This window comes from Centruroides vittatus, unplaced genomic scaffold (assembly GCF_030686945.1).
Source record: "Centruroides vittatus isolate TY-2023 unplaced genomic scaffold, ASM3068694v2 contig_459, whole genome shotgun sequence".
NCBI lineage: Eukaryota > Metazoa > Arthropoda > Arachnida > Scorpiones > Buthidae > Centruroides > Centruroides vittatus.
The window spans coordinates 614174-635409 of record NW_027122255.1 but is presented as its reverse complement, the minus strand read 5'-3'; the positions used below and the strand labels follow the sequence as shown (position 1 = coordinate 635409).

General features: G+C 28.7%; 1 protein-coding gene across 3 annotated transcripts in view; it reads left to right on the top strand.

Moving 5' to 3' along the window:
- The first annotated feature begins 20970 nt into the window (after positions 1 to 20970).
- LOC136977417 (longitudinals lacking protein, isoforms H/M/V-like) overlaps positions 20971 to 21236 on the top strand; it is a 108985-nt gene continuing 108719 nt past the window's right edge. For all 3 annotated transcript variants that reach the window (XM_067272888.1, XM_067272889.1, XM_067272890.1), the window contains exon 1: positions 20971 to 21091. The gene's annotated coding sequence lies outside the window, so the exon portion shown is untranslated. The remainder of the gene's footprint in view (positions 21092 to 21236) is intronic.

Sequence of the window (21236 nt, the reverse complement as noted above, 5' to 3'; positions counted from 1 at the left end):
AATTAATATAAATTTAAATATCTTTTAATAAGTTATGATAAATCAGTTTTTATGTTATTGATTTTTATTCATACATTTTTTAGAGCTTTCGGAATGAGTTAAGGCATGCACTTGTTACTTTGTTTATGTACTGTACAGTACATGTGTTGTGTTGTGTGTATTGTGAAGAGACCTTAGAGAAAGAGGGGGCGCTCTCTCTCTCTTCTCACCTCTTTCAGATCCTGTTTACAAGGTACAAAGAAGATATATCATTCATTAAGATAAAACCAGAACAATCTGTTTGGTTAGAGAAACATATACGAAACACAAACAACATAAAAAAACAATGTTCGATACTTTAACAACATTTCCTTGATTGTTATTGATTCTTACTTTAGTTATAGAGATTGCAGAATAATGTAATTGGTTCTTAATTTAATGACAGAGAAAACATGGCTACAATAAACGAAACGTTTATTATAATTATCGATAGTAAAAGTCTATCATTAAATAATACCAAATTAAATAACTTACTAAATTTTGTATTATGTTAGGTAATAAAGAAAATACTTGTAACAAAATTTATATTGTTTATTCGTAAAATAAACATTTACTTGTTATTCCTATGGGGTAACCATTTATGGATAATATTCCTCAACCGGTAGGTTGCGATCTCTATGAATTGCAGTTTATATTCCTTAGTATCATAGTCTTTAAATAAATTAAAGGATTGTTGATTACACTCTTCAACCGATACATCACGACCTCCCTAAATTGTAGTTTATATTTTTAGTGTTATGATCTGAATAAATTAAAAGAGTGTCATTAACTAAAAATAATATGAAGCATTGCTATATAAATAACGAAGAGTAAACATAAAGAAGCAATTTATTGTTTCGTATCTAATACAGAGATATTGTTAAACCATAAAAAATATACAGAACTAATAGACAGAATTAACAGTATATTTTTACTGTTCATTTTGAATTTTAAAAATTTTAAAGTAGGCTACATATTAGATGTAACATATAGCAAAATATTAATTGCTGAAATTAATTTTTATTGTCACTAAAATATAATAGATTTAGTAATCTAATTTAGTAGCATTGATAGTTTTACAAGTCTAACTTAATAGTTTTAGTGGTTTAAAACTTAAAATTTCAATGGTTAGTAAATTTAATAGTTTTGGAAACCTAACTTTAATTCCCACTTTTTTAATTGTATCGAATTTCTAAAACTGTTTGAAATCAATTTTTGTACTTATTTGTGAAAGAAGAAGTATGCTAGAACTGACGAGTAATGTATAAATTAATTTAAAAAAGAGCTATCAATAAATTACACATGGGTGGGTAAATATGCAGATAATCATTACGATGCGTTACAAGAGGATGGGAGAGTGTACAAAAAACATTACATAATGCTATGGTCTCGACCTTTAGGTAACAGAATAATTCATTTTTGTTTCTGAAATGTTGCATAGAGAACCGTACAGTTTATGTCACTGTTTTACACGTTATACATTTAATCAGTAATGTAACGCTCAGTATCTCCGTGCTGCGTATTATTGTTTAATACAAATCCTTAGTGCAACAACGCGTTATATAATTTTCGGGTTGGGTATGTGAGACAGAGTTAAGGAGCGTTACAAGAGGAGAGATGGTAGTTAAAAAGTATAAAAATAGCGTTACGTAATTGATGGACGATCGTAAATCAGTCCATATATCAATCAACAGGTTTAAATAGGCACATGAGCTTATTTATGAAGAAATGCGTATGCTTAAAATGTGAAATTTTCGAATTTTATTCAATGATTATTCAATGATTGATTTAAATTTATCTAATTTTACAATTACACATAAATTGAAAATTGTATTATATTTACAAATTAGATAATAATAATTGGATGTGTAGGAAGTTCCAGTGTATTTTCTGTTTTTGTACTACTTATACTATATTATTTTTATTTTTAAAGTAGTTTTAAACAACTAATAAAATTCCTACGATACCTAGCTTCTTTTATTTATTAGCTTTTTATTAATTATTTAATTTTAAAAATAACTATTAATTAATTATCAGAAATACTTTAAAAGTAGTGTGTTCTCAATCAGTAGTTCGGGATCAGAAACTGTATTTTAAGTAATGTAATTATTTTTGTTAATTTATTTCAATAAACATATTTAAAAAATGCAAAATAAAGAACATAAAAATTAGAAGTAAGAAAATTTTGAGATTTTATTTAGAAAATTCTGGCATGCCAATTATTTTAATGAAGAGATTTTTAAATGACAATTTCATATTTTTATCTCCTTCGAAACGCATTGGAAAATGTCCAGAAAATTTTTCGAAAATGTAAATTTTATCTTAAAAATTGATAATTTAATTTTTTAGTATGGTAATTTCCTCTTAGATATATTTTCAAAAAAAAAAAAATTCTTTTCTTATTTAAAGTTATAAATTTTATTATTAATAAAATTAATCAGGTATCAATTTACGGATGAACTTTTATAATTTTATGATTAATAATTTATAAAATAAAGTATAACTCAAAAACTTTAATATCGATTTAACTTATATTAAGTAATATGTTTAAAAGTTGATAAGAAAATAATTCTATAAGCATTAAGTTATTTCCAATGGCGAAATTTTGTCTTCTATAGGAATAATGACAAGTCATTGTGTTTTAGTTACATTAAAATATATGTTAAATAAGGCGTATACGGGGGTGGGTGGCCCAAAAGGCAATTAATCGTGTTTTGTTTTGTATTCTAATTTTGAATATGAATCGTAAACTGAATTTGTTAAAGCATTATAATTGAATGTAGGGCCGCCGCAAGCGGTCGTGCAGTGTGTGCAGCGCACGTCGTCACAGGACAGCCATAGACATTCCTAATTAAGTGTCTGATTTTAATTATGAAATGACAAAAAAATGAAAAAAAAACATTACGTTGAAAGAGTAAAATTGTAAGCTCCAACGGTCCTAGTATTAACGCTGGCATAATATATTTATATGCATTTACAGTATTGCACGATCAAGCGTGTAGGATACTAGTCTTTCGTTCAGAAAAGAATAAGCTTGTACTGACAAGTGTATATTGACGTTGCCAGACGTTCATATCATTCAAACTTGATTTAAAATAATTTAGATGGCGATCAAAAAATAGGAATTTACGGCATATTTGCACTAATTCGTAAGAGGCACAAAAAAAGGACTTTCACGCGGGCTTGAGATACCCTAACAGTGGCGTTGATTGAATAAGAAGGGTTTAGTTTGATTTTATGAGATACCGAAACGCAACACAAGGACGATCTACCAAGGGAGGATTTTTCTATGGAAACTGGCCCCTTTTTATGTGCCTCCCGGATAACTCCATGAAATCAGCTCGTTGGTCAGGCACAAACCCGGTGCCAACTACCATTGTTCAGTGGTTTTATTCATTCTGCCACTGCTGGGCATTTAAACCAGAAAGGTATTACTTTTAACAGTTTGAACTTTACAAAAATTTGTAAGTAATAAGTAAAGTTGACATCTCGGCACTAAAACTCATATAAACAGTTATAAATATAAGAAATCATATCTTATAAGTCATAACATACACTATCTCTATAACTGTTTATATGAACTGTTTACTGCCTAGATGTCCTAGTTCTAGTAATAAGGCATTTAATAAGAAAAGCACCTTAATATTTACAATGGTTAAGTAACTTTCGAGTCACTCTATGTTTTTAGTACTTACGAATACGCACTGAGGATCAGGTCACTTACAAATATAAAGACCACTTTTCTCCGGTAGAAAACCGTAGAAATATAAAAATTAAATTAATAATAAATAAATAAAACTAAACTTTCCACCTTTTATCAAAAGAAATCTTAATTTATATTCTGTTTTTATAATTTTTTATATAAAATATTAAATTTTGAGGCACTTTTGGAGTTCAAGTCGAATGACCTTTCTGGTCTCTATCTACCACGTTAAGAATAAACTAAACCACTGAACACTGGTAGTTGATATCGGTACCAGGTTCACGCCTGATCAACGCCTGGAGTTTTTTTGGGGGGTTTTCTTCACGTACTAAAACAGGAGTCGGTTTGCCATAGAAAGTTCTTCCGGGAAGTATCCCTTTGGCAGATTGCTCAGATGTTGCATTGCCATATCCCATGCAACTATCAATAAATCAAGAATAAAGCAAGGCCCTGCAGATAAGGTTTGGGTTTAACTCCCCATTTGGGAGGTATATAACTAATATTCATTTTGTATCCATTCAGTTCCTCTTTAGTCTACAGTACTGTGATACACTTATATTGTAAAAATTAAGAAATTCTGTTGATGGGCCTGGAATAAACAAAATTTACATAAAGATAAGAATTATTAACATTAAAGAAATTTTTTAAGTTCTTAATTGAAAAATTCAATTGAGAAATTTCTTACAGATCTTTGGATCGTCTCCGTCTTTGCTAAGATTTATAATAAATTTTTATGCATTTTTCTCTTAACTTATTTATTCTTATTGATATAATGTCATTAATATATATAAAAAATGGAATTTTTTTCAAATTCCAACTAGGATATTATCAAATGATGATATAATTAAAATTTTGTACGACGATATTGAATTAAAAATTAAATTTATTCATGTAGAATTGTATAATTAAATATATTTTTTAAATTGTTTCTCGGTATCGCAAGAATTTCATAATATAATTGTTACTAAACTGAAACTAAACGAAGTGAATAATTATATTTTCAAATGAATTCGGTTTCAAAAATTATATAATTACTTTTTTTATTTATATTGATTACTTCTTAAGAAATAATTACTGGATTTTTTGTTATTTTCCGTTTTGATTATAAGTAATAAATTTAATCGAATATAAGCTTATCTTATAATAAACAGGGCTTGAGAGAGGGTGAGATGGGACCCGAATCACTCACGCTGAAAACCCCTCTGTGCCTGGACACCTTTAAAATTTAGATTTAACTCGGGTAGAGATACAATTGATCTAATGGATCTCTCTCTATCTAGACCTGACGATAAATAAAATTTAAAAAATAAAAGAATATAAAACTAATTAGAAAATTAACCTTTTGGTAATATACGTAAGATGTTTTTACGTACAGTACATTGCAGCTATTTCTGTTCACACAGGCTTAGAATTCTGTCTTCTTCAAGATAGGATTTTTTCAGTTATCTCTCTTGGACCTGACAAAATTACGGTTTTATCATAATTACAAACACTGATATAAATAACTTACGATATCACAATGCTTGCTGCATTACCGGATATTGCATTAATGTAAGAGTTCTCAAGATATGTGCTATCACGACTTCTTAAAATAATATATAAATTCACATGTATCATGACTTACACTACAGAATATTAATACAGTTGTAAGTTATTGATTTCTATTCTTCAATGCGAAATCTTCTGCGCTATGATGTTACTCCGAGTTAATTTAATATTATTGAAAAGTTAACATATTAATCTCTGTTTTGAGTACTCTAATCATTCATTTTACAACACTAATTTAATATTGTAAATAACTATAAAGTTGAAATATTTGTGATAATTGAAGGAAATTTGCAAGTTCTTTATAATAATTGTTAAAGTACTGTACAATGTTCAATACTTGTAAAGAACATTTCAAAAGGGACGATGAAATTAATTACAATTATTCCACTTGTGGAAAGAAAATAATAAAAAAATTAAACATGATAAATTTAAAAAATAACCGTAATTCATTTAAAATTTTCATTATTAAAATATATACTATACTACAGCCATTTACTTAAATAAAATTTAAGTAAAACCAAATAAGATTTATTTACTTATTTAAATTACAGTTTTGTGAATAGAATATTCATAAAAAAAAACTTTTAATGAAAATTTCAAATTTGATATCTTTACCAATTAAATTTAAATGATATAAAATCTATTTAAATTAAAAAATAATATTAATAACTGAATAAATTTTATTTCTCCTCAAATCACTTAGCTTAAAAATAAGTAGAAATTGTAGTTATCTACACTAAATGATCGATTTATAATAATAAGGAATAAATTGCCTTCAGTCTCAGTAGACTGATCCCATATTAAAATAGCCACATCAGAAATATTTTACTACTTCTGCATTCTAAATACTTTTGATAGGTTCTCTTAATATAAAATTTAGTCTACTGAGACTGAAAGCAATTTATTCTTTCTTATCATACTTCCATTAGTTGAAATAGCTACATATATTAATACTGTCTTTGCAAATGACTTTAGATGAAAGTTTGTGCTTAAAATTATTGATTCTTCTTTCTTCTTCTTCTTCTCTGTTTTTACGTTAAAATAATAGGGAATGAGCAGTTTAATTTAAATCACTTTTCCACAGCATTAAGTTTCTATTGATATTTAGTTTTTCCTTTACTCTAAAACGTTTTTTTAAGTTAAAATAATATAAATTAATGACTAAACTAAAATTTAGTTCATTTATAATAACAATAATAATGAATTTTATTTTAAAGTATCCAAACATTATTTTAAAACATTTATGTTTATTATATTTTTATGTGAAATTGTTTAATTTAAATACTGTAATAACATTTTATAAAACGTTGTTATATTTTAATAATATTGATTGGTCTTGTCATGAGCTTATTGTCAGTGTGAAGTGAATAAGTTCATTTATTTTTAGAATAATGTAGAATGTTTATGCTATTTATTATTCCTATATATAACACACACATTCCTGTACACACCCGCACTTACCTATACTTACTTAACTATATACACCTGCACGGAAACCTTATATACATTTAAATATAAATGTATACGTATATATTTGATATACATGCGTGCATATAATGTCCGTATGCTTCTGCGTACATGTGTATAAATAAAAACGTCAGGTATATACCGTATACAATATATATATTTATCAGTGTTTAGATGATTTAGATGCACTATGTATAACTGTGTAGGTGTATATATTTATAGCTTGGTATAGGCGTATTGTGTGGGTATAGACGTTTAGACATTTATTTGTTTATATGTCTATAAAATCTATATCTTAGAAGGATATATAATCCATAAATTTTATATCCAATTAATTTTCCCGGTTATACATAAGGCATCTCTCTATATATAGACTCATACATAGGCGACAACAAAGTAACGTTAGGATTAATTTTTAATCCAATGGAATAATTAAGATTTTATAGAAATGTGGTTTTTTTATACGCGAATGGACATTATTCTCATAATAGACCAATACATTATACGAGTTAATACTTTGGCTATCATCAATCAACAGATATCATTTGGATAATATAATTCTCTGAAATGCTTGATATCTTAAGCAAAAAATCATTGTATGATAATTATATTCACGATATTCTAAATTTCAGACCACAGTTATAAATCTTACTTGTTATATCTATTTAGTTATAGGCTAATTTGAAAGTTTCACGAGTGACGTGCAGCTGTTTCTAGTGGATTATGACATATCGTTCTTTCACTATAAAATATAGAATTGCAAGTTATAAACATAGAATTTTACTTTATGAATTGTGTTTCCGGAGAAATTATTTTTATTATTTCCGTATTTAGAAATATAAGTTGTTAACATAGTTGTTATCGGTAGTATTTAAATCACCAATTAGTCTATATTTATCAGAGTTTATCTAAATTATTAGAATTAATTAGGCCTACAGATTTTATGAGCTTAATGTAATTAAAGTTTAGATCATTATTTAATGTATTATTAATTAATATGTATAAATTTATGTATACGTTTATAATATAATATGTATAATGATTGACACGGAACTAAGCTTGAAAAAATTATGTATTTAATGTAATTTTATGAATTTATGTACTAATATCTACAATCAGTCCCGTGCATAAGATTTTTAAAAAACATTTTTTCATAACGCAGTTTTAGATTTTACAATATAATAGCCTATATACATGCATATAGATAACACAATACAGTAGACTAAGAAGAAACTGTACAGATATAGAATATATATATATATAGCCAACAATATACAGTATTGTTTAAGTTTACTTAATTTTTTAAATTTTTTCCAAATAAAAGGAGAATTAATTACGTATAGTTTTGAGTCACTTTTGACTTTCTCCCCTTCCTATGAGGTACTTACGGAAAACATCACCTTTAAATTATGTATACAATAGTTCATGAACTCCCTGACATTGAAGAAATGACAGAAAATATTTGTAGAACTTTTTAAATTGATAGTTTATTCACATTACTAGTAAATACGCTTATAAGAACAAATTTGTATGCCACTAACTTCACTGAAAACGTCTACGTAGACAATGCCTCGACCTCTTGCCTCCCCATCATGTACAATAATGTACTTTTTGGGACCCACTCCCTCTTTTAAACTGCACATATAATTAATGAATGGCCTCATGGGTTGAACTCCAAAACCTTAAGCAAGACCTCGTTGATAATAGAATTGTAACACAGTAGCATAACTATAGGCCTATATATGTTCTATACGTTTACTATTGTTGTGTATATTAGTATTTTGTATTAAATAGTTTTACTTCCTTTATCTCGTTGATAACTAGGGTAAATAAGGATTTCTAAAAATCTAGTTCATACAGTTCTTAATTCAATTTCACCTCTTTTATTCACTGCAAAACCATCCTATTTAATATTTTTTTTCCTGTCTGTATTATCCGGATCGAATTTGATTCAGATTCTTTAAATTTAGCGATATTTTTACGATAGATCTTACAAATATCGTTTCTCACAGGGGACACACGTGTCGGAAATCATGATTTCTGGGAACCACTGGCAAGGGACCATAGAGAAGCTTCACTATTTGCCAAGGAGTCAATAATTCTCATTCATTTAGTATTTGACTAGCTCCATTGTCACTTCTTTTGAATAAAATTTGAATAAACATTTAAAAGTTATAACTGAAACAATAAACAATAATTGCATTTAAAAGCATTGGGATAAAATATGATTGGATTAATCATTGATGGTTTAATTAATAAGGCAACGCAACACTTGGGCGATTTGCCAATGAAAATGTCTGTCGGTAGGACTTTTACGGGAAACTGGCTCCTAGTTAGATGTTAGACAAGTGAAGACAGAAACTTCAAGCCCACGACCAGTGTTCAGGCGGTTACTCGGCTATTAGTGGGCCATTAGGATAAAATATTAAGAAAATTTCTGATTATTTTCTTTTATCAACAAATGTTTAACGGATTAAAATTGAGTTACTTGATCCTAAACTCTAAAATAATTGGACAGCAAAATTTATGAAATTTATATTGAAAAACAAATAAAACGCAAATAAAAGTTAGAGGTTTTATTTCTCTTTCTAATCTCTAATAAATTGAAATCGAGATATCGAATATATATATAGCCTATATTTGGCATCAATTTATCAGCGATAGCATCATAATATATATATATATACACAAATAAATATGCTAATCTTTGATGTAGCGATGTGGTATGCTCACATATTTTGCAGCGTGTCGAAATCAGTACTTTCCTATTGCTTACATAGGAGACTATATGATAGAATATTCAAACAAATCAGAATTTTTCAAAAGTAATTTAATTGCTAATGTAATTTTGATCTTTATCATGATTTTTAATATTTTATTTTGATCAATTTAGATCGATCTAGAGAATGAATACAGGGACAATATTTATTTCTGTGACTTGCATCTTTTTTAAATGCATTCTTACAATTTATTATATAAAAGTTCATTATTATCAGCATGACGATCTGTTTATATGAAATTAACATTATATTTTTGTATATATAAATTAATATATATACAATTTATGTATAAATTACATATGTAATATATATAAATTAACATTATACAGTAGAGCGTCGATAAGTGGAACGTCGGTAAGTGGAATGGCCGGAAAGTGGAACGATTTTCAGTCGGACTGTGTCGTGCTGAATCGAACGTTTTTGATACTAAATTTACTTCTAAAGTATAATTTTCATGTTTTTTATATTCTTTAATATATTTATTTTGTTTGTACAAAATGCAGAAATAATTTTTAACGATACGATAGCCTCGATGATTATTATAAAAATTTTCGTTAGGCTTAAAATCGACGAAAATTCAACACGAAGCGACACGCAACGGAGAAAAATTCAACAGGAAGCGATACGCAACGGAGAAAAATTTGAACATCGGACAGGTTAATGTATTTTTTCGTACAAAGTCGGAAACTGGAACAAATCATTAACTGGAAGGACCCCAGTCCCCAATTGGTTCCACTTTTCGACGCTCTACTGTATATTATATAAGGAAACCTTATGCAGTATAATGTTTTTCTTTTTTCGTCAGCACAATCTAGTCAAATGAATAAATAATATATTACAAAATTATAAGATTTATATACACTAAATTTATTTTAAAGTACAAATTTGCGCTTAACATTTTATGATTAATGAATTATATAGATTCTATTTTCTACCATTGCATGCTGTCATTTAATCAATTATAATTACTAAAACTTTCAAAATGTGAAAGAAAAATGTAATTTTTCTCAATGTGAAATATTTCTTAGAATTTCTAGATTTTTAATATTTTCAATTTATTTTTTCTCTCTTCCGTATTAGTTCTTGTTAAATTATTACGTGAATATTTTAAGCATTTCTATCTCTACTTCAATTTTTTCTCTACCTAATATCATCTTTTTACTGTATTATTTTATTTTAAAATATTGACATTATGGAAAACAAGATAGTAAGAACTCAGAAATATAAAAAAAATTTGTATTGTTTTTAGTTGTTAAAACATAATTTTTTAACTATTAATTATTATTGCAATCTTGTTATTTAAATTAAAACCATAGAAAAATGGAAGATGAGTGTTAAAACCATTAACATACATAAATTGATTTGTTTTTGCTCTGCAGATCGAGGTTCGAATCTAAATCAAAGCTCAGAAATTTTATTGGTTAGTAGACCTGGATACATGGAGTTCGTCCCTATCATCCAATTGCCCCAGGATGTCATTTCATATTCGCGTGAGCCAGGCAGACTTATGTAGATATTTAATGCCCATGACGATGGGCATGAAAAAGTCTTTCTCAATGCCCGCAGGGAGAAGTTTTTAAAAAAGTTAATTTATTTTCTGCCTTAATAATTTTCTTATTTATAATTGGAAATCTGACATTAATTTTTGAAATTAATATTTTTTTTGAAATTCCCAAGAAAGCACCGAGAAAAACATTTTTTAAACCAAATGCAAAAAATTTATTTAAATACAAGTACCAGCAAATTTAATTAATTACTTGTAATTTTCTTGATTAATTTCTTAACCGTATTTTAAGAAAGTTAGAGAAACTTGAATAATTAATAATAATAAATAAATAATTTTCGCAAAGTAATATTTCATTAAAATCATTAAATATACAAAAATAATACAATTATTTGTTTTTATAATAGTCTGTATTGATAATAGTTCAATAAATTTCTAACAAAGCTTTTTGTTCTTTTTTCAGGCAGGTTCTTTTTCTATTTTTCAGAAATTTCTAAAATTCTTTGTTCCATTGGGTTGTGTTTCAAGCGGAGTTGCTAGCTATTATTTAGTGTGTCTGCAACATTTTTCGTAGAGGTCTTCTTAATAAAGCTACTTACATTGTTTTTGACAGTCGGGCTGCCTTAAAAACACTTGACACTTGTCAGGTTTTTTCAACATTTGTTTAGGAGTGCTATTTGCTTCTTAATTAGCTTGCTTCCTGCAATAGATATTTTTCTTCTGTGGGTACCGGAACATGAAAATATTGCCGGTAATGTAAGTGCTGTTCTACTGACCAAACAGGAAACTTCTTACCCTTTATAGGATCTGAATCAGTCTTTTAATACTTTTTCTAGAGCTGTTAAAGATTGGACTATTTCTAAACAGTGAAGCAATAACTCCTGATTTAAAGCAGAGTAAGACATTTTTGCTTAGCCCGATCTTTGAGTGAACTAAGGATTTCTTGACTTTCAACACGATTCATATTCGTTTTTTGTTGATTGTGACTGGTTTTGGGCACTTTCGTAAACATTTGCTCTAACAAACTTTCCTCCTCAACCTTTTGCCGCTTTTGCGGATCTGCTGAAGGGATTCATCAGCATCTCATTTGTGAGTGTGAAGATCTTTTCTCAGATAGGCTTGTTTATCGAGTTCTTATTTAAGAGAGTAAACTTTTGAAGGAATTTCACATAGGATGGACAATGGATCTTTTAGGTCAAAGTGCGTTTGGTTTGCTGTCCTCATTTGTTGACAATCTGATAAGAGTAACTGTTGTTTATTTAATGCATACATAACAATTCATAAAATTATATCAATAAGAAATTATTTCAAATATTATCACCTATTTTGAGCAATATTAAAATTTTACTTAAGAATTTCTTCGTGTTTTGGAAAAGAACGGAATTATAATTCTTGTTTGTTTGTTTGTTGATTAAAAAAGGTTTTTTAATAGTATATATATATTTAAATTAGGTGTTTTTTTTATAAATTTTTCTTAATATGTAAAGGACTAGTCAGCCCCTAGTGTAAAACATGTAAATTTGTAACAAGGTTGCAAATCCACACGAATCAACTATATCATATTGTAATAAATCCATGAAGGTAATAAAGGAAGGACATGAGATTCTGCAAAAGATTTGGATTTTTTTTCGAAAGTATCTTATTATGGGTTACACAATCTCGAATATATAATAAATAATAATTTTTATGAAATATGATTTATATAAGTAATTAAGTGTAAAAAATAAATAAAATTGTTTAGTCCAGTGTTCTCATGCTTTCACGGGCTATATTTGTTCACTACAATATTTGATCAACAATAAAGATATTCAAGAGAATGAAACGAATGAGAGATTAGAAATAACTCTCAATCAAAGTACTCGTAAAAATCAGAAAAGCCAAATCTTTCATAGAAATAAGAAAAAAACATGCTATAACTGTAAATTTGTTTTAAAAAATAATCAAAATTTAATATTTCAGATAGTTTTATTATTTCAATCTGAACGTTATGTAAAATACAATGGAAGGTTATAGACTAATATTTGTTTACATGAATCATAATGCAAACGACGAGTTACAACAAAGCAGTGAATGTCTCACTTATTTGCGAATTTTGTTGAAATGTAAGAGCAGAAATAATTCAACAAAAGTTTGTGTTAGTGCGGATATAAGTACGGATTATGCCATCCGGGCGTGTTCTTGAGTTTGCCGACCTCATGAAAAACACGACATAAGACACAACAAACACAGTTAGACAAAAAATGAAAATATAGACATGGGGTTATAAAAAAAACTTAAAACGATGTTATTATGCCATTACTAACGAACAATTATTTATTTTGACATTGTCACAATGCCGAGCTGCAATTTTTAATCATATTTTTAATTTATTAAATTTAAAATGTATCCTCTCTATCTCAAATTAATAGTGGCTTGCTCCTATACATCATACTTTTCTTTTAACAATAGAGTCGTGCCGATCATCTATTTAACACCGTTCAGGGAAAAATTTTTGAATTGAAATTGTTAAGTTTGATATTCAATTTAACAAAATTGTAACACGTGTGTTTATGTTACGTAGTGTTGATGTACAGTCCACAGCTCTGTCACACGTGTCAGGTGTGTTGTGTAACTATAGACTTGGGAATGCGGGGAGAGATCTTTCTGCCTAGAGAGGGAAAAATTGTGCTTCTTTGGTGTGGCCGGACAGTGCTGACCAGAGTGTGTGGCTGAGTGGCTGGCAAAGAAACAGTGTTGTGCCTTTATTAATTAATTGTCGGGTGCCTGAGTGTTACTCGCTTGTGAAGTGCCAGAGTGTTACTCACTAGTGTTGAAAATAAATTACAAATAGGTTTGTTGTTGTGTTATAAATAATTTGAGTACTGTGTTTAGAACGTGTAAACAGCAACATGTTAAAACATTTTACAGAAATGATGTGACTTCGGGTTTGCACAGGAAACTCATGTATAGATAATCAGGGCTCCTGCCCCTAAGGTTTCCATATCTGGTGTAGGATTTCATCTATGTAAATCCATTTCAAGATTAAGGAAAGACAGTGGTAACTTATACATCTACAATTTTTCAAATTGCAACTCAATTAAGCACGACTGAGCGATAAATAGTTATGAGGGCCAGTAAGTCCATCTTCAAGAAAACACAGTCCTTACCACTGTCGGAAATTTCCGACAGAAATCAGCATTTTCGTGTGAAAATAAAATTGTGTTTTGTCTTGTATTCTTCTACTATCTTAACAAGGAAAAAAAATTCCTTTTTTTTTTTGCAGTAAACCAAAAGTAACACCCGGAGCCGTAGCCCTCCCCGGCCTCCTATAGCTACATTACTGTGACAAATGTAATAAATATATGAAAATCCAAATTACATTAAATTTATTGTTTGAATTATCATGGAGTGAAAATTATAATATGCATTAGAAATATCGCCGTAATCCATGATAATCCATTGATAACGGCGATATACTTCTTATAATGCTACGCATATATTTAGTTTTGGATAGATTTTTGATTGCATATCTTCTCAATTTCAAACGCTTATAAATGAAAGACAACGTCTAGCTATTTCTTTTTATACGAAGACTATAAATATCGTCATCTTCAATATCAGTAATTAATGATAATCATAGTTTATTGGATATTGTTAGTGGTTTGTACGACTACCAATAATATAATAAGCAAATTATGTAATTAACTGTTTTTAGGATAAAGAGTTATACGAGAGAATAATATTTTATACTATATTTATGAAATAAATTAGTTTCATAATAAATTTTTATTGCATTTCTTAATAATGCTTTTTTTATAATTATATACAGTATTATTTATTAATTATGCCACGCGTTGCCTACATTTAGGTATAGGACAACAAGAGCAATATCAAAAACAAAAGCCAAAAACTGTAAAAGCGTCAGTGTAATACTTTAAGCTTGTGTACCTTTTTAAAAGTTCTATCTTTGTTCTTGTCTTACAAGGCGCGTCGTCAGATAGTTACTAGGGGGAGTTTAATGGAATAAGAAACAACACGTTATGTATATTGCAAAATAAAGTTTTCATGTCTTCAAGAAAACCTTTGCCTACAATAGGCTTATATCTAATTGCCTTCTCCTCGGATGCAATATAGCGAATATACTTACAATTCGTCAATATGTGTAGAACCTCTCACTGCGTTGTTTTTGTTTTCTATCCAGTTTTTCCAAAGAAATATCTCGCCTTCGAGAAGCTCAGGACTGGGCTGGTCACCACAAAACACGTCAATGAATCCTCTCAGGGATGCAGTCGTAATTTTTGAAGAATTTATTAAAAATTTAATTTTTATCAAATATCTTGAAAATATCGCATTTTTACATTAAATTACAAATTACATAATACTATAAAAATTTATTATTACAGTATATTATACGTATGTATTGGGAACCCTCTAACCTATGCCTGGATCACCATTTGTCGCATTATTAATTAACGTTTTATACAATAAAAACAAAATTCAATCTTAAAAATATCGTTTTTTTTTTTTTGTCGTTAAACGGTATAAACATCGTAATCGGAGCCCAACTTAGTGACCTATTATAACTCTATACGGCCAAAAGAGGGGGTCTGCAAACCCATAGGACCCCCACTGATGACGAGCATGTTTTGGCCTCTAATTATTTTAATTTCTTTCTTAATTCAGCAACTGTTTTATTCTTTAAATCCAGATTTTTATAAGGAAATCAAAACTTAGGCTTAGTTTTCACTATTTTACGCACTACCGGAAGTTAAGTATACATCAAGCTGACCAGTGACGAAATCTAAACCATGCACGTCCCATTCAAAAGAATGTATGGTGCTTTGAACTTCATAGATTTTTCATTTATTTGTTTAACATTAATAATTGATTTATACAGTTATCTCGATTTATTCATTATATATTTATTAAATTATTGGGCCGAAATTGAAAAAATTGTAGACCTATAAATTCTCACTGCTGTCTGTCCATCTGTTTTTCCATAATCTCTCGAGATTATGGAAAAACAGATGGACAGACAGCAGTTTTCATCTATGTAACAGAGTTACATAGATGAAAACCGAGACCATATATGGAAAGCTTGGGCAGGAGGCCTGATTAATTATATATGAACTTCCGATGCAAACCGGACGTCACGTTATTTCAATTCAAAACTTTCCCCCTGAAAGAAGTTAGATGACCTGTACGACTCTATTTCTAACGGACAAGTATGATGTACAGGGGCAAGACACTATATAATTAATTTGAGGTGGAGAGCATATATTTTAAATTAAATAAATTAAAAATATGATTAACGAGTAATTATTTATTGTGACATCGTCACAATGCTGGTCTGCAATTTTTAATTTATTATACTTTTCCTTTAACAATAGAGTCGTGCCGGTCTTCTGTTAACTGATTTTAGGGGAAGTTTTGAATTGAAATAACGTGACTTCCGGTTTGCATTGGATGTTCGTATATAGTTAATCGAGGGATCCCGCCCCTATTTGGTGTCGGATTTCATTTATGTAACTCCGTTCTCGAGATTAAAGAAAGACAGGCGAACGAACGAACAGACTGAGGACAGTGGGAATTTATAGGTCTACAATTTTTTCAAATTGCAGCCCGGGTTTATGACGATGTCACAATAAATATTTGCTCGTTTTTATTTGAAAACATTCATATATATATAAATTTATTTTTCTAGCGATAAAAAATATTCACATTTAATAATAATTTTTCATTTTTATAGCAAGATAAATTTATACAAGATATACTTTTAAATGTTTATATTGAAGAAACCGTATTGAATTCTATCAGAATTTCAGGAAGTTTTCTTAAAATTGTAATAGGCTAAACATTTCACAAATTCTATTAAGATCATAATTAAATATGTTATATTTCACAGATTTTAATATAATTATAATGCAAGCTATATCTTTTTCTTGTTTATTGCCCTTATTTTGAATGTGAAAGTCGTGAAAGATTATTTGGCAAAAAAGAACGCATTCACTAGAACTATCTTAGTAAGTGTAGACTTTCCATTCTTCTATTATATTCTAGAATGTATTGATCTTCTTATGTCATCAGGATTAACTTAATTAACTATCTGAATTGTTTCTGTATATTGTCATATCAAACTTATTATAATTTTACAATTGATAAAATATTTTAAACGATTGAGACTGAAGTCATGTGGTATATAACTCGGAATAGGCCTAACTTTGACAGTATTTTTGAAGTTTGGGAAACAGCCACGAATTGTTCAGATGACATAATTAATACTTCTATTCGGAACTATTAGTAAATGACCTCAATCGTTATCAGCCCATGTTATCAGTCTTTAATAAATTCTATGTAATCTGTTGCTTATTTATCAAAATGCCTTCGTATCGAAGTTAAATTTAACATTAATATTATCTATTTTTAATATTGGCATAATATTAATTATTAGATGAAACTATTCAACAGGATTTTCCATATACAAAGTGAATAATTTAATTTATGCAATTAGTGTTTAAAAAATGCTTTATCAGATTTACTTGCAATAAGTAAAATTTCAAAATTAAGATTCCGCTTATTATTAAATTTAAAAAACTTTGGAATGATCATTGTCAATTATAAATGGAAGAGATTTAAATTTACATGCATATAATTAAAACTATTAACAGTAACAATAAAACCCAAATTACTAATAACTATCGTAGCATAAATCATGCCCAAATCTTCAAGAAGTCCGTTCTTAAGTCAGGATCGTGTTAATCTACGCCGGGCCCCTAGGTTGTCAGGTATTTCGGGTTTCTTCCGGCACTTTGAGAGTCATTGCTCAACTTTCCCCTAAATATAAATCACAAGTCATTCAAATCTGTGGATTTTTATACGAAAAATTCGAAAAATATATGTTGATTATGAAAGAGTAATAGCGGGTTTTCAACATCAGTCATAAACACAGCAGTTACGATGAAGCTGACCAAAGGATCTTGAGAAAAGTTTTAAAATTACGATAGGGAAAATACTGTATAATAGACGAGCAATTATTTATTGTTACATTGTTACAATGCTTGCAATTTTTAATTTATTTAATTTAAAATATATGCTCTTTATCTCAAATTAGTACCGTAGTGTCTTGCCCCTGTACATCATACTTTTCCTTTAACAATCGAGTCGGGCCAATCATCTACGAGTATCTTCTTTCAGGAGAAAATTTTTGAATTGAAATCACGTGACTTCCGGTTTGCATCGGAAGTTTGCGTATAGATAATCGGGCCTAATGACCCTAAACTTTCCATATCTGGTCTTGTCTTTAATGTATCTGACCCCGTTATTGAGATTAAGGACAGACTGCCAGACGGACGGATAACAGTGAGAATTTACAGGTCTACAATTTTTTTCAAATTGCAGCCTAAATATTTATGTGGTATTGCATATAACTATAATATGAATTAATACATTTAAAATAGAAATTTTGTTTTGAATTTTATATACTGTTTTGTTTTAACTTTACTCTATATAACGGGTAAATACTCTTGTTGATTACAAAATACTACATAATATGAATAAATGAATTTTAAAAAATCTGTATTTTTCTTTATTTTAATATTTTGCATTTATACTTTTTTATTTTTAAATTATTTTCGGATAACTTTTTTAAACCATATTCTTAAATAATTCTAGATTTTGATATAAGTTATAAACGAAAATATCACTCGTATTAACTTACTTTTTACTTGCGAAATTTCAATGTAATTTCTATACAATTTTGTAATTCTATTCAATAAATATAAAATTAAAATTTGAAAAATCCTCGCTTATAATTATGTGTAGATTGGGTAGCTAATCAATAAAAAAGAATGGTGTTTTAATAAAAAAAACGATTAAAAAAATTTATTTTGTCTATTTGTCTATTGTTTATCTGTTATTTTATCGCCCAGATGTCCGGCGCCCACTTGGCGATAGCCCAGCTGACCATGTCTCTCAAAAATCATCAAAATTAAAATATGAATCTCAAGACGGCCAAAACCAGAATAAATGTGATAATATGTAATTTTTTAAAAATTATTTTATTTATAAAAATAATAATAATATAGAATTTTAATATAGAAAATAATGCAAATGACAATTAAAACTATATACGGTACGTCTTTCGTAAATTATAAACTTATGATCCTTAGTAAATATACCTTATATAATGACATTTTCCATTGTTTTGTACAGTATATCCTATCATATAAGTGTGCCCATCACTGGCCGACTGAATAAAACTACTGAACATTGATAATTGGTCGTGGGTTCAAGCCTCGCCAATGGGCTGGCCAGGTTTCCTTCACGTAAGTAACACCTAAATAGGAGTCAATTTTCCATAAAATACTCCCAAGATACGAGTGATCTGTCTAAGACTTCCTCTTAGACACATCGCTCGTATCTTGCATTGCCATTTATAAATAAACTAAACCTATCCTCTTACTTCTTATTCTGTTTACATCTTTAGACAATTGCTTATACTCCGAATTCCAGTAAAATAATTAATAAATCTAGCCTATAAAAATTAACGGTCTCTTCCCGAAATTTTATAAATTTTAGGAAGCATAATTACATAGGCCTACGTTATATACTAAATTTGCGTGTTATAGTTGTATATATTTACATTTATACTAAAGCTTTATAATATAAAAATATAATTCCTATAGTTTTTTCTGTTTTTTCGCCTTATGTATCATAAAGCATGTCTACACATTCGCTATTCACCAAATGTCGAGCAAAAGTTTGGCAAATACCGAATAGTTTGCTCGTGACTAAATTTGGATGGACACGAACGCAACGAATTTTTGCTTTCACGCATTCGTGTCATCCATACATTTCTGTATTTTCTTAGTTTTCGGTTCTCATGTTATCATGTTAGTTTTTAAAAACTAAATTTTGAATTTAATATTTTTTTTTTCGATTAGGTATATAGTTTGATTTTTTTTGTTCTATGTAGTTTTGTTGGGTTCCTTTTTTCTTGCAATATGGTTTTATTGTGTAGTTTTTTAAAATTCCTTTCTTTTTCACGTTTACATTTTTCTGCTTTGGCGAAGTGAAGTACCACCCACAATCTTTTAGGGTTTCTTTTTTTTTATTAACAGATATGAACTACTCGTAACTATAAAAACAACAGCACAAATTATTGTTTGAAAATTATCCATTTTCTAGATCTCTGACGAACATTCGTTGTTCCCGCAAGTAACTGATTCTTAGCAAATAGTCGTATGTGTGTATGTGTGTGCTCGCCAAGCCGAAAAACACTTCGGCGAATATACTTTGTCAAAAGACAAATATTTACATTTGGCAAATACCAAATATATGAACGTTCTCTAATGCCTTTTTAATGCTCATCATTCCAGGCCACCAAGAGAACATCAGAATAGTGACATACTGAGACCAATTATATAACCACTGAACACTGGTAATTGGTCGTGGACTCACGCCCTGCCAACGGGCTGGCCACGTGGAGCTTTCCGGGTTATCTTCACGTTTATAAAACCTAAATAGGAGTCAGTTTCCCATAGAAAGGAAAACTGACTCCTATCTTCTGATAGGCATCCCCCTCGGTAGATCGCCCACGTGTCTTGTTGCCGTACCACCCCCACAAAAAATAAACCAATTATGTTCAGGTCAGACTGCATATATAAATTTCTAAGGATCCGATCCAAACCTGAACTTTTACATGATCTCCTCAAAGCGGCAAGCATGCTTAAACTGCTTGTCTATCTAGCATTATATAAGCATAGATTGAATTTATATACTTATTATGACATGAGTCATCTTAATTCTAATCACGAAGTATTTTTTCGTTCACTTCTTTAAAAAAAAATATATGTGTATGCATATAATATTCCTATTTTTAGTTACATAATAAAAATATTCATTAAATAAACATTATAATTTCCAAAAAAAGGGAGCAAATTTTCTGAAAAATGACAGTTAAACGAGGTAGCGCTGCAATCGTTGTCGTCGGACTCCATCTTGACAGGTTTGTGATGAAAATTGATTTGTTATTCTGTTTTTCGTTATTTTGAAGAAAATAATTAAAAAGCAATTAATTTCTTCGTTTTAAAAGTAAGTATGAATTACGTAAATAAAAAATTTGTTATATATTATTTATATTTACTATTTTATACGCGATTAATATTACAGAGTAATATCAGTTTGCTTACAGTATTTAATATAGAAAAATATGAACTTTATTTGTATTGTTTTATAC